Genomic DNA, 15,068 nt, shown 5'->3' on the forward strand with positions numbered 1-15,068 from the left:
TGCAAATTTAATTCATATTACTCCTCCTACATTTCTTTATCTGTGTCATCCCTGCCTTTAAAAACACAACTCATTTATTTCCTGTACACAGCCGGATGCAGAGATTTGCATTATAGTTCATGGTTCTTAGAGGAATAGTTTAACGTTTTGAGAAGAACATTATTTGTGCTGATTCTGATTGAGTTTGATGAGAAGATTGACAGCACAAGAGGCTACAGCCAGGAGATGATTAGCTTAGCTTAGCATAAAACTGGAAGGAGGGGGGAAAATCTAGCTTACACTTAAACAAGATACAGTATAACATGGTGCTGGATGGTGGATTTGGTCATGTTTGGACTGTGCCAGGCTAGCTGTTACTTCCTGTTACCAGTCTTTGTACTAAGCTAAGCTGACACTTAATGGAGGGCTATGGGAATAGTATTGATCTTCTTGGGAAGAAAGCGAATAAGCATACATTGTTAACTATTCCTTTATGAACACATATTTTAATTAAAGGAGATATACATCATTTAGTCAGACGGGACAACTCTCACTGGTGTAACAGGTGTATATGGACTACACAGAAACTTAAAAAATGGATGTAGATTTGAATAGAGCTATTCCTTTTGCCCATAGTAATTGGCCACGGTATGAGGTTGATGATGCCAAGGTGACCTGAAATAGAAAATAACAAAGTCAGCAGTAGTAAAATTCTTGTTATTTTGATAAGATAAACTGTAATGGGAAATTTCAGTGTCACAGCAGCAAAAGCAGGAACAGATGCATACAGTAGATAAGTAACTTTAAAAACTAGACTATATACAATATTAATATAAAAATATATACAAGTGAAGCTTAAAAAACAAAAATTAAAGCAATAAATACTATATACAAGTACACTAACATTGCTACTAACCATAAAGTGTAGCAAGACAAGAATAGTCACATATGTGAGGATTGAATGAAGTTGGAAAAAAAATCACTTGAATTAGAAATTGAACTATCCATAGACCTTGTCGCATATTATTATTTATTTTTTTTATTATTTAATTATTATATACACTATGCACACAAAGAATACATATCAGTATAACATAACACTGTTATTTCTGTCATATCCTGTAAATAGTCCACATAAATACAGACCATGTGATACATTAATGTGTACATATTATCCTTTTGTCTCCACTCCCTCTCACACACATCCACACCCACACACACATGCACGCACATAGTCATGTCTGGAAAAGATTGTGCTAAAATAAGAGATGATTGACTGCATTGTGGAAGTCCCTCATCACTCAAATTCTTTTGTTTTTTCTGATAATTTACAAGGCCGCTGGTGGTATGTGTAGCTCTTTGATTACACAAACGTATCTGAAAGAGAGAAGAGTGTGGCTTTTGAACCAACAAACCTAAGCCTCTGGGAAAAAAAAACATTTGAAACTTTGAGTGTTTCATTTGTTTGATCTTCAAGTAGGCCTACGCATTCAAAAATCCATTAATGATCCTCACTAGTGATAGGACCATTCTTTGTTTAATCAGTCAGTGGAGCAGGGCAGTAATTCCAGGTCTGTTAAAACAATTGAGTCAAAGATGCATGGGAAGTTTTGCAATCATCTTCTATTTAGCGTGACATGCCAGTAAATGAAAAAATACCAACCAGCAGCCTTTCCACATTAGTAACTTTGACATAACACTTAAAATTTGACCTTTATCCTCTGCCTCATAATTCTTGGTGAGTTTTTGTAGTCATTTGGCATCAGACCATGCTAGTTCTGCACCTTTTGCAGCATGTAAATCTTATTATATGATAAAAAATCACATATTGATACAGGCCCAGGCTCTTCCAGTAAGACCAGGACGCATGCTAAGCCACATCAATCACTCATCCCTAAATTAGAACCAGATGAAGCATGAACAAATAACAGTCTGGAACATGTTGGATCTCAGTGCAGCTTTTGATACTGTGGACCACCATATCTTGGTTGAGAAACTTGGACAGTGGGTGCATATCACTGGCTCAGCCCTGCAGTGGTTCTCCACCTACCTCTCTGACAGGAGTTTCATAGTTTCTGTTAGCAGCTTTGCCTCCTCATCTGAAACTCTGTATTGTGGTGTGTCTCAGGGTTCAGTCCTTGGTCCAATTCTGTTATGCTTCTCCTTGGACAGATAATAAGGCACTTTAAAGGTATCTCCTATCACTTCTATGCAGATGATATTCAGTTACACATCTCATTTAAACCTCAAAACATAGCTAAATTGTCAATTTTAAATAACTGCCTAAATGCTATAAAAAATGGATAGCAGATAATTTTTTACAGCATAATGCAGACAAACCAGAAATCTTTATTTCTGCCCCCCTTTGTCTTGTCCCTAAGATAAGGGGTGGTCTAGGGTCTCTTACCTCATCAGTTAAATCCTCCATAAGAAATCTAGGTGTCACTATGGACCAGGTTCTGACTCTGGATCAACATGTCAAGTGTCTGATTCGCTCTTGTTTTTTCCCACTGAGAAACACTGCAAAGCTCAGGCCCATTGTGACTCAAGCAGAGATGGAAATGTTAATTCATGCTTTTATATCGTCCTATCTTGACTACTGTAACTTCATTTTTTTACTTGCCAAAACATCCCTGGATTGTTTACAAGTGGTCCAAAATGTTGCTGCTAAACTCTTGACCAGGTCCTCCAAAAGGTCTCATGTTACACTGATTATGATTGCTCTTCACTGACTCCCCTTTACGTATTTTTTCTGTTTTCTATTTAATTCTGTTTTTATTGAGTTTTATGTCTGTATGTATGTTCGTGCTTTATTTCTTCTGTGAAACACTTTGTGACGTCTCTGCTCTCGAAAGGTGTTATATAAATATGGTTAGATATTTACACCAGAATCTGTTATTATATGCTGATCTTTTGTGTTGTGGTAAAATGGCTCGCAAAGATAGCCCAGAGGCACAGATTTGCAGTGTCCTTTGTGTATGGCTTGCCTACACTAAGATGCTATTATACTCAGACAAAACTGACGTTATTGTGCTTGGCCCTAAGCACCTCAGAAACACATTATCTAATGATATAGTTACTCTAGATGGCATTACCCTGGCCTCCAGAGCCACTGTAAGGGATCTGCGAGTTGTCTTTGATCAGGATATGTACTTTAACTCCCACATAAAACAAATTTCAAGGACTGTCTTCTTTCACCTATGTCACATTGCAAAAATAAGGCACATCTTGTCTTAAAAAGATGCAGAAGAACTAGTCTATGCATTTGTTATTTCTAAGCTATTATTATTCCTGATGCAAACATTCTTGTCAGCCATGAATCTTCCTCAAGCTTCTCAGATCCAGAATGACCTGTTGAACAGAGCTATTTCACAAAGTTATATTGTCTATTAATGATTTGCAAAATAGCAACGCTGCAGGGCCCGATGACCTGACTCTTGAGTTTTTAAAATCTTTTCAGAGTCTGCTAGTTGACTCCCTGCTTAAAATGTTGTCCCATTGGTTTGATTCTGGCCATCTCCTAGGCATGATAATGGATACTAACATTTCACTGATTCCAAAGAAAGGCAGACTGCCAGAGGATTGCTCCTCATACAGGCCATTGATGTAGACAAAAAATTTATAGCTAAAATTCTGGCTAAAAGATTAGAATATATCCTTCCAGACCATATCTCAGTAGACCAGACTGGTTTTATTTTAGGACATAATTCTTGTAACAGTGTCAGGAGACTGCTGAATCTTATTCAGTATAGTACAAAATTGAAAGCCAAGGCTGTCATAGTCTCTCTTGACATAGAGAAGGCTTTTAACAGAGTTGAGAGGCCATATTTACTGAGTGTTTTTCCCAGATTTAATCTGAGAGATAACTTTATTAAGTGGATCTCTCTCTTGTACGACTCTCCTCGTGAATCCGTCCACACAAATGGGTGGAAGATCCCTATATTTTTGATTTGGCGTAGCACTCGTCAGGGGTGCCCAATCTCCCCTCTTTTGTTTGTGCTTGCCATAAAGCCCTTGGCGGAGACGATAAGGAGCTATTCTCTGGAGACAGGTATTGATGTGGGTCGCCAAAAGCATAAAATTTCCCTTTATGCTGATGATGTTCTACTCTTAAAAAGAGTAGAACATCATCTGCCTCCGCTGGTGTCTTTAGGAATTGTTTAGAAATGAACCCTGAAAACTAACTACCAGGTTTTACAGTGCTCCCTTTTCCCCAGCAGAGAGCATGGGTTATCCTAAATCGCGTTGGGAGGCTGACTTGGGCAGAACCATTTCAGATGACAAGTGGGGAGATGTTTGGTTGAGCTCATCTGGTTGTTTGTTCACCAGCACGCAGTGGACAGTGGCTCTCTGACAAACCTCTCAACCTTTCATAGTGGTTACAAGGTATAATAGAACTCGTCCCTCTGGAAGCCATGATCTACTGGCTCAAGGACAAACAGAGAGTTTGCAGGGAGGCCTCTATGGAGTTATTTGGACAGACATCCTTAGAGAGGCCCATGCTTGAGTCTTAATCAAGCAGTATATTGTACAACTTCATTGCCTGGATATCAGGTTATGCATCCATTCAATTGTCAATGTTTTTTTTTTGTTGTTGTATATTTATCTTTCTCTTCTATCGTCATTTTCTCCTATGTATTTATTTATTTAGTTTCACCATTGTGTGGGAGTTTTTGTTCAGTGTGTTTTGTGTAGAATAAGGTGTTCTTATGTTTACGAATATCATGTTTGTCTTCCTTAAAACTAAAACCAATAAAGATATCTATAAAAACTTTTTTTTTCCTAGTCACTTTTGCCATGTGCTTGCTCATGAGGGAATGTTGGTTCTCTGTAAATAATATTGTAAACCTGCTCTGTATGAGGAATGCCATGAGATAACTAACAGTTATGATTTGGCATTATATACATAAAACTGACTTGACTTGAGTAAGGCAACCATTTTGGCTCTGTATGTGTTGGTGTTACTTACACAGGTGAGAGTATCTAGGACTAAAAAGATATAGCCCCCAGCTTCAAAATGGATGACAAAGTGATTTATGTCCTGTTTTATTTTTTTGTCTTTTACACTCAAGATAACTTGTACACAGTAAGACACCAGTGTACGCATCAAAGCAAGGAATAAAGGTAAACCTCTCTCAGGCCATGAATAATGTCTGTTGTACTGACAGATGACAACACAAATTGTGCACATGTGCTGAAGGAAGGTAAAGGCTGTAATTTGGAAGAAGAGAGGAATCACTCCCATATTTTTATGGCTCTTCACACCAGCTATCATTGTGTTATTTATGATTCTGCCAGTGTAGGGTACGTAGGAGGAGTCAGGATATTTTTCTCAGGGATGTACTGTAAAAATGAATCATACAGCAAGAATGAGATGGGCCACATAATAATCTGGGGGAAGCTGAGAAAGACGAGAAACTCCAGCAACACTTGTAGTATGAGGAACAACTGAAGCTGAGATAGAAACAGAGAAAAAAAGTTTAACCAAAGCTAATATGAGGTCACTTTTTTTTCACTTTTTTTTGTTAAGGTGTCACCACTATGACTCAGCAAGAAAACATTGTAGGAAGGAATTTCCCACTAAAATGACCATATCTCTTGAAGAAACCCACTTGATTTGACGAATGATATACTTCAATGTACATATGAACAAGTGAGTTAAGACAGAAAAGATGTGAACCTGTCCTTTAATTCTTGATTTAAAGGTCCCCTGTGGAGTTTTCTTGAAAAAAATCAAAGTTTCTGTTAATACACATCATTGCTCAACAAAGCACATTGTGTATATCCTTGAGGTCCTTCCTCATAAAACATTTGCGAATCGATTTTTTGAATATTTTAAACCATGCATTGTTTACATTCAAGCGAAACGGGAACCCACTGTGCCATAGCGCTACTAGTGGTCAAAAACTCCACACGGTACCTTTAATATATGTAAAAATGAAATTACATATACATATCATTATTTTGCACTTACCACAGTATATTCAAATCTATTTTTTTCATTCCAACACAAGACATCATTTCACATTTCAAGAAAAAGATCAAGAAAAAAAAGAAGCTTTTTTTTTATCAGAGCCATTTAAATTTTTTATGTATTATTTCTCTTCAAACTTTCTATCTTTTATGTGTGCATTCATCTTTGTGTAGGCATGAAGCTTGATAGAATAGCTGCAAATGCTTAACATTTCCATAGATAAAAAAATGCTCTCTTCTGTTTTTTTTGTTTTTTTTAAGGTAGCCATAAAAGTCATGAGGGAAGTTTCCCCCTATACACATACGTACATAACTTGCTTATGTCTTCTATTTAAATCTTGTCATAGGATTATCTGAGACTGCCAGTAACATGTGCAGGTCATATTTAGTTTGAATTATAGTTTTCAAAGAGGAAGCTTTATTTGAATGGCTTCATATGAGCATGAAACCTGTTAACTATGAAAACAACCTATAACTAGTAAAGCCTGCCATGTGTGTAACTGAGTTTCATGACTATTTTGGGTGAAGTAAACAACACAACACATAAAAAATCACACTTTCCAATAGACTTTAGAAATGTATTCCTGTTTTCAATAAGCAGCTGTACTAAAATAAAAATGTCTTTGTAGTTGCATGGTTATTGGCCCTTACTCTTTCCTTTATTTCAAACAGTCATGTCCCATGAAAGTAAATTACTGTAAACACGTGAACACAAAGTAAATAACCGTATTGTGCTGCACAACTGTACTGTAAACAAGACTTTTCATCGTGCCTTTCTTCACTTAAATGGGCGCACATATTTTAATAGTTTTATTATCTGCAAGGATGTTGTCATGCATCCACAGTCGATCTTTGCAGGAGGAAAATTGTTTAGCAATAATTTCAGCGCCTTCATGTTTCATATTGTGTGTTTTTTTTTTTTTACTGCTTCAAACATTAAAGTGGAAAAACTGTCTCTGCCTTTCAGACCATGAATCATCTTTTATATGCTCACATTTTTTTCTGATAAACTATGCTGTCATCTCTGGGAGGTAAAACCCGCTCATCTTCTTCACCCCTTTCTGGTGATTTCTTCCTCCCCTCCTGCTGTTGGACGGTAATCAGTTAACTCAAGACAGAATCTCATTTCCTTCTCTTTCCATCTTTTAGAATCCACTTTCAGGTTTTTTTTACAACTTTGGATCGGATCTCAGTTTGAATTTTCCATGGCTTTGTTTTGAGCGGCACACACACTAAATCCATAACAACCCGCTATGGCCAGCAGCTTTTTACCGAATGAGGTGTGTTTATCATGTGTATTTGTGGTTTTGTGACATCATTAAGAAAGTTCTATGTCATCGGACAGTGGTGCAATAATGGGTTTTGGTCACGACCCGAAGGGAAATGTTTCCTGTTGGTGGAATCTCCTCTATCTCAGTTTCTCAGGGAATTATTGTTGAGGAATTAGGCCACAGCCACTGCCGCTCAGTTTATCCTCCGATTGAAATAACATGTGTATAAACAAAGCTATCAGGGGAAGAGAAAGGCAGGGCAAGGGAGGGAGAAAAACTGTGGAAAGATCTGTGTTTGAAAAAAAATCTGTTTGTGTTTTCATGTGAAAGAAGGTCAGAATGTGAGAGAAACTATATTTTAAAGTAATGGATAAACAGTGTATAAAATATAAAAATAGCATAACTTTTCTCATGCTGAGTTTCTTAAAGACAACACTGCATTCAAATCAGTTTAGTAATGAAACTAAACTATCTAAAACTAAATGATTTTCCAGGGCAATCTCTGATAAATACAACTACAAATCCACTCTAAATCTGAGTATCAACTGCCTCTCATTCCCTGCAGACTTAAAGCTGAGAAGATTGAGCCAAATAAGCAGTAAAGATTTTAAGTGATAAGACTCCGAGTTATCAGCAAGTAACTGAGGAAGCTTTCGTCTAACACCAAAAAGGAAACCGAGCTCTCAAACGCAGCTGTATCCATTTCCAGATGCCATGGCTATGCTTGAACTAAAACTTAAATATCCATATTTTCTCTATATAAGTTCAGTCTGTCTCACCCTGAATTACCCTTGTCCTCCTTATCACCCCCTCTCTATTTCTCTCTCTGACTAGCTTGCTTTGTCCCTCTCTCTCCTCGCTCTCTCCACAGATGTCTGCTCACCAGCTGTGCTCAGATGGCTGAGAGGAGCAGACAGGATGGGTTTTTAGAGAACGTGCACACACACAAACACCCACACAGACACACACGCAAACACACGTGCACAGAGTCTCGCAGAGTGACCTTCTACAGCAGGGATCCGAGACTTTTGTCCCTAAGTTTAAAGATTTCTCTCTGTTCTCATTTTTCCACATCTTTTCGCTGTCTATGACCACATCAATATGAAACAGATGCCCCTAACTCACAAGTTACTGCAGACAAACACGGGCCATGGTCAGAGAAGGTCAGGAATTTGGCTGTTTGTCAGCTCTAATCGGATTAGTTTTGTGACTAATATGAAAGTGATTAGACTGTAGCTTTTGGCACAAAAGAATAAGAAAAGCTTGTGGTAAAAACAGGGTGAGTTAAATGTGTATTAATATCTTATTAGTATTTCTCTCTATTTCTAGAATCGAACATGATTTATCTTGGAGCTTGAGAGAAGTATATGGTTAAAAGCTGTTGTTCATCTTCTGTATTCTGATGACATGCTAGTGAACTTTACAGCTGCTTCTTTCTCTGTTACACATTCACACACATTCACCATGTCTTTTTAAGTATCCCTGTACTGCAGAGTTCATTTTATCACACTCACTGGTCACTAAGCCCTGCCCCCCTAAGTTACTGTTGCTATGTCTGTCAGGCTTTTCATTCTCACATGGCACATAAGAGGTTTACAAAGCTAACGCAGGCAGATTTACCTATCAAATTTCTTAGTAATTTTTCAAACAATGAATCCTTGATTTTATATAAGGAAGTACGATTAGACTCATATTTCACTCTAATATAACCGTTTTTGGATGCAACTTACTCGGACAGACAAGATAGAAGTTAGATTTATGCTCAGTTTTTTCACACAGTATGTTTTCACTTTTACTATTACAAGAGAAAGGGGTCTTAGAATGAAAACTAACTGGGGATGTCCAAATCAAGTTTTTTTGTGCCCCGATCTGAGTCCTTTAAAGCCCCTTTCACACATACAGTCCATCCCTGAAATGTTCAAGAATATTTCCTGCATGGGGTCATGTGTGAATGGAAGCAGGGATTGATATTCAGGGAAATCTGTACCACCAATTTCCTACCTCAAGACATAGTATCATTTAAGAAAAAACAGTAATTTACTGGGAACTATATCTGAAAGAGGCTTAGGTCTTGAGGTGGGAAATTGGCGGTACAAATTTCCCTGAATGATCCCATGCAGGAAATGTTCCTGAATATTTCAGGGATAGACTGCATGTGTAAAAGGGGCTCTAGTAACATTTCAGGGAAAATGCCGGTACAACTGCAAAGGTTACATCCATCACACAAAAGATGTTTTCATGTGGAGTGAGCAAACCAAGAGTTGGGCGGTGCTTTTCCATGGCATGTGTGAAAAGGCATAAGACGGAAATGTTCCTGAATTCTTTATTTCACATTGAATATAACTGAAACTTTTTTTGATTTACAACTTAACATATTATTTAATACAATAAAACAAATGAAAATCGCATGGGCAAAAATATTGGTACCCTTAACTTAATATTTTGTAGCACAGCCTTTGGAGGCAATAACTGCAGTCAAGCGCTCTCTGTAACTCTGAATAAGCTTTCTACACTTCTCCACTGGTGCTTCAGCCCACTCTTCTTGAGCAAACTGCTCCAGTTCTCTCAGGTTTGATGGGTGCTGACTCCCAACTGCAAGTTTCAACTCTTTCCACAGATGTTCAATGGGATTCAGATCAGGACTCATGGCAGGCCACTTCAGAATGGTCCAATATTTTCTTCTCATCCACTCTTGGGTGCTTTTTAATGTATGTTTGGGGTCATTATTCTGCTGGAAGACACATGACCTATGACTGAGACACAGCTTTCTGACACTGGGCTGTATGTTTCACTCCAAATGCCTTGATAGTCAGATTCAAGGCACTCAGTGCCTGAGGCAGCAAAGCAACTCCAAAACATCACTGAGCCTCCGTGTTTCACGGTAGGCATGGTGTTCTTTTCTTTGAAGGCTTCATTTTTTTTCTTCTGTAAACATAGGGTTGGTGTGATTTACCAAAAAGCTCTAATTTTGTTTCATCTCTCCATCTGTTTCATCTTCTCCCAGAAGAACTGTGGCTTGTCAACATGCATTTTTGGCAAAAAACCAGTCTGCCTTTTTTGTGTCTCCCTCTTAGAAGTGGAGTCTTCTTGGGTCTTCTACCATGGAGTCCATTTTCATTCAGACAGCGATGGATGACGCGACTTGAAACTATTGTAACTTGAACTTGAAGATCAGCTTGGATCTGTATTGAAGTTTTCCTTGGTTCTTTCTCAACCATTCGAGCAATCCTTCTATTCAATCTCAGGCCAATGTTCCTCTTGCGACAACGTCCAGAGATGATGGCAGTAGTTCCATGGGCCTTAAACTTCCTAATAATATTGGCAACAGTGGTCACAGGAACATCAAGCTCTTTGGAGATGGTCTTGTAACCTTTACATTGGCCATGCTTGCCTATTACCGTTTTTCTAATGTCTGCAGACCACTCTCTAATTTTCCTTCTGTTTTTCATATTCAGTGTGATGCACACAGTGGCACAAAACAGCAGAGAGAGTAATTTACTCCTTTTAAACTGGCTGCATGAATTTTTATAAGATTGAAAACACTTGTGATAATAGTCTGCTTAAAATCAAATGAAATTAATTATTTCTTACAAGTGCTAAAGGGTACCAATAACTTTCTCCAGGCCATTTTAGAATGTCTTTGCAGAATAAGCATAAGTTCAGTTAATTTCACAACTTTTTGTTTTGTTCCACTGCAAACCAAACATAGACATGCATTGATAATAAAATATCTTTTAATTTCAACACTGTTCAGGGTGAATGGTGCATTATTTTAATAAAATACAAGGGTACCAATAATTTCGGCTTAATCTGTAGCTGCATGTGTGAATAGTGAAAATCACTGGTGGTGCCTGAAAAGTTATCCCAGTAATTTACCAGGAACTATGAAAGAGGCTTAATATCGGGTATCTGTTGATCCCAAGTCTGAACTGATACCACAGTAAATAAACATAGAGTCCATAAGCATAATGATTTGCAGTCTCTCTTTTTCAAGTCATTCATGAACCATAGGGACAGATTAATCTTTCCCTGCTGAGTTCTTTGGTTCCATGTTTATAGCTTTACAAGAACAAAGGGATATTCTATGCCAACCTGCTGCTGAAAACACTACTGTCTCATTTCCTGTAATGGATAGCAACAAATGGGTTGCATACCTGTTTTCTGAAACAGGTAATCCATAGTGAGGGGCCTAGGTAGGCCTAAGTAGGCCTGAAGCCTGACTGGAGCTACTTTAGTTTAGGAAATACACAGTGGATGTGTCGTTGTTAACAGAGTTTTCTTTTAATGTAACCTGTAACCCCACAAAATATAATCTTCCCCTTGCCCTTGGACGTAACACGTGAAGTTGGGTTACTAATGTAGGTACTGTAGTAAACTAGATGGCTGGACATGCTAACATTTGCAACTTACATTTGAACAGATAAATACATTGTTTAATCAATTCTTTACATTTTTGTCCTTGTATTTTTTAGAAAGGCTGAAAAAAGAGACCACCCTCTAAACTCTACATACAAAGCTACATCCAAAGCTTGACAGGCACGAGGTGTCTAGTAATGGGGAGGGTGGCGAATGGTCATTTAGCCTTAGTTCTCACATTTTACTGCTAAAATAGTACTCTGTGTACCCAAACTGTTGTGTTTCCATGGTGACAGGGGAGGAGGGTGTGAGTGATGCCAGCCCTTCTAACCCTGGGTAAACTGTGACCAGACGTTCTGCAGGGTTTCCTTCTGGTCGACTTTTGATGGTGACATAACTGCTGGGGTCTTTTTCTTGACCTGCCAGCATCAAGGAGAATGTGTGTGTGTGTGTGTTGGGTAGGTTGGTAGGAGTAAATCAGGAACTGAAAGCGAGGAAAGGAAGGTTAAAGTGGGGTCATGAGGCGGATGGGATGAACAGGTTTCACAGGATGTGAAAGATGGTGGGCCTCATGTGTAAACATAGCTCCAGTGTGAGATGAGAGAATACTTCGAAGTATGTGTGCGTGTGTGTGTGTCTGTGCACATCAGGATTTTTTCCCACAATGCTCCAGTCCAGCTCATCTTGACTGTCAGTTTGGATTTCCCAACTTTAAGATGATAAGTAATCAGCCAAGATCATTAATCAGGACATGAGAGAGTTCTGGGCATGAAAGAATAAAGTGTTTGCTCAGATCTACACTTTTTTGCTGACTCTTTGCTCTTTCCTTCACGCCATCCTCTCAGCAGTCTGTCTCCCTTTGCTCTACCCTCACCCCTGACTTTTGACCTCAAAGCCCTTGCTGGGGTCATTTGAGAGCCCACAGTTGAAGGCCATAAATCTGTCATTAGGAAGACAAAGCAGATCAGTGAGTTTAGCTTCTGGACTTCACCTTCACTGACATCAGACTTCTCAGTCTTTAAAGGGTCACATTCATCAGTTGGTGGGAACCAGAGAATGGGCGAGAATAACTGTTTTTGCTATGAAAAGGATGATTATGAATTAGGATGCACAATAAATTATTTTTAACTTTTTGGACTGCTGCAGGTTTGAATTCAGAAAAATTACTTCATGATTTTCTTTGAACTTTCAAATAGACATTTGCTATTCAAGTCAAGTAAATTTATATAGCCCATTATCACAGTTAATGTCTCCCTTGGTTTCAAAGGCACAAAGAAGTAATTCCAGACCCAGATTGAGACCAAGCTCTCTATTAAAACAAGGAAAACTCCAACCAGGGACTAGGGATGTTGCATGTCATACCCATCCCCTGTCTTCACAAGTTTCCAGTATATTTCTACACTGTCAAATATTAAATAAAAAGGCAAAAAAACACAAAACTAACCCAAATTTTAATATGACAAATATTAATAAATAGAATAACAAATTTATAAAAATTCAGACTTGCTAGACACAGCACTGGTTTGAGCTACATGCTTACTCAATATACTCACAATGACAATGTTAACATGCCGATGTTGAGCAATGTTTACCATGTTCACCATCTTAGTTTAGCATGCTAACAGTTGCTAATTAGCACTAAAAATTACAAAGCACTAAAACCATTACAAAGTCTTGTACAAATTTAAAGTTTGACCTGATGGTGGTGCTTAAATGAAAAGCCATGAGATCACCAAAGTTATTACAATTCATCCTGTGGAGAACATGAATGTCTGTACAAACTTTGCTGGCAATCCAAATAATATTAGCGGAGTTGCAGAGATATTTCAGTGTGGACTAAAGTGGGGGACCAACCGACAGATCGACCAACATTGCCATCCCTAGTGCCATATTGATAAGATGGCTAAAAATTGTTTTGGAATCAAAGATGGTGGAGGCTGAGCTTTTCTGAACAGTCAAGGAGAGAAGAGCAGCACAGAATCCTGGGAGGAGAGCTATTGCTAAAGCTACTCACAAATATGGTGAAACTACTTATGCCTGAGCTAAGCTTGAGCTGCACCTCCACTTCTCTGCACACTGAGTCTATTTAAATTATGTGCATTCCCAAGACACCAATAAACAGGTAAATAGGCTTCAGTCCTGGATCTGAACATTGTATGGGAGCCAGCATCCCAGACTGCAGGTGGTAGTTTATTCCTGCCGATTTTTTAAAGTTCATGAGACAACAAGGAGGCCACTTGAGAACTTAAACCATACAAAAACATTAATACGTTAAGAGGAGCACTTTAGCAAGCCGATGTGGGGAGGTAAACACTGCAGTAAAGTTAGAATCCGCACTGTGCTATTTTGAACTGAGGATTTGCATGTCCTTTGTGTTTGTGCACATAACTCTCAGTAAAAACCCCAAACAACCGTTCTTTTAAATTTGCACAATTTTAGCTTCGGGCCAATTACTCTTGACATTTTACCTTCAAACCAGTATGAACCACGAAACATAGTTTCCTCTCCGCACATCAAGAAAGCCAATTTTCAGAAGGGAACACTTAATAAGCCAAACAAACACATACAGTTCTTTCTCTGTGATGCATACATGCCATGTGTGTGTAAAAGAAATTTACAAACCAAAACAAAGCAAAAGAATAACTTTTTCGTAGATCTACTACCTTTCATTAGCCATAACCACCCATTAAATGACAGCGGGGAGGCAAAAGTGAGAGAAAAACAGGAATCCCCACAAAGTTAAATATAAGTGGATGGTGAGAACCAGAACCAGAAATAAAGAGTACAAGTTTGAGAGAAGAGAGTAAAAGAAAAAGAGGGGTGTTGAAATGTTATAGTCTGGGTAACTTTTCCTATTTTTACACAGAAATGCAAACATGTTGGTGAACTTGGTTTGAATGGCACAGTTGAATGGATATCTTCCGACCATTGCGGTCACACCATAGCTATGGTTTACTTGACTGCAATTGAAATGCACATTAGCATTCAATTAGTCTTTCTGTTTTTAAATATTTTGCTTTTTTAAATGCTTTGCAAACAACAAGTTACATCTGTTTCCTGAATTGGGTCAGTAACAGCACTGCATACAGACAAACATCTGACCAGACAATCAGAAAAGGAAACAAATTTTGTGCAGATTGGCAATGGTTGGATCAGAATAGCTGGTTTGTGTGACAGTTCAGAATGGGAATGTTGACATTGGCACCCTGCTCTTCTGTAACTAATTAATGGAAACTTCATGAATATAGGCTCAAAAATTGTTTTGGCATGATATCAACCAAAGAATAAAGGAAAAAAGAAAAAAGAAACTGATTAAATATACTGACTGTACTGAATCAGGCATAGAAATATTTGTTTTGTAGCATGAAAATAGCTCTCAACTATTACCTATTAGTGTGTTTACAACATATTACTAATGTACAGTACTCAATGTGGCAATTATGTTTATCTTTCATCATGTTGAGCAATGTGTTTACACTGCTGGAAGTC

At 38.1% G+C, this 15,068-nt stretch overlaps 1 long non-coding RNA gene across 1 annotated transcript; it reads right to left on the reverse strand.

Annotated features, from left to right (window-relative positions):
- Positions 1-449: 449 nt before the first annotated feature.
- Positions 450-2,940, reverse strand: LOC137169298 (uncharacterized). The gene is made up of 3 exons (XR_010924435.1): positions 2,387-2,940; positions 2,030-2,142; positions 450-654 (listed from the first exon to the last, which is right to left on the reverse strand). It is a non-coding gene; the product is annotated as an uncharacterized lncRNA (long non-coding RNA).
- Between the last annotated feature and the right edge of the window lie 12,128 nt (positions 2,941-15,068).

The sequence above is a fragment of the Thunnus thynnus genome, chromosome 18 (assembly GCF_963924715.1).
Source record: "Thunnus thynnus chromosome 18, fThuThy2.1, whole genome shotgun sequence".
NCBI lineage: Eukaryota > Metazoa > Chordata > Actinopteri > Scombriformes > Scombridae > Thunnus > Thunnus thynnus.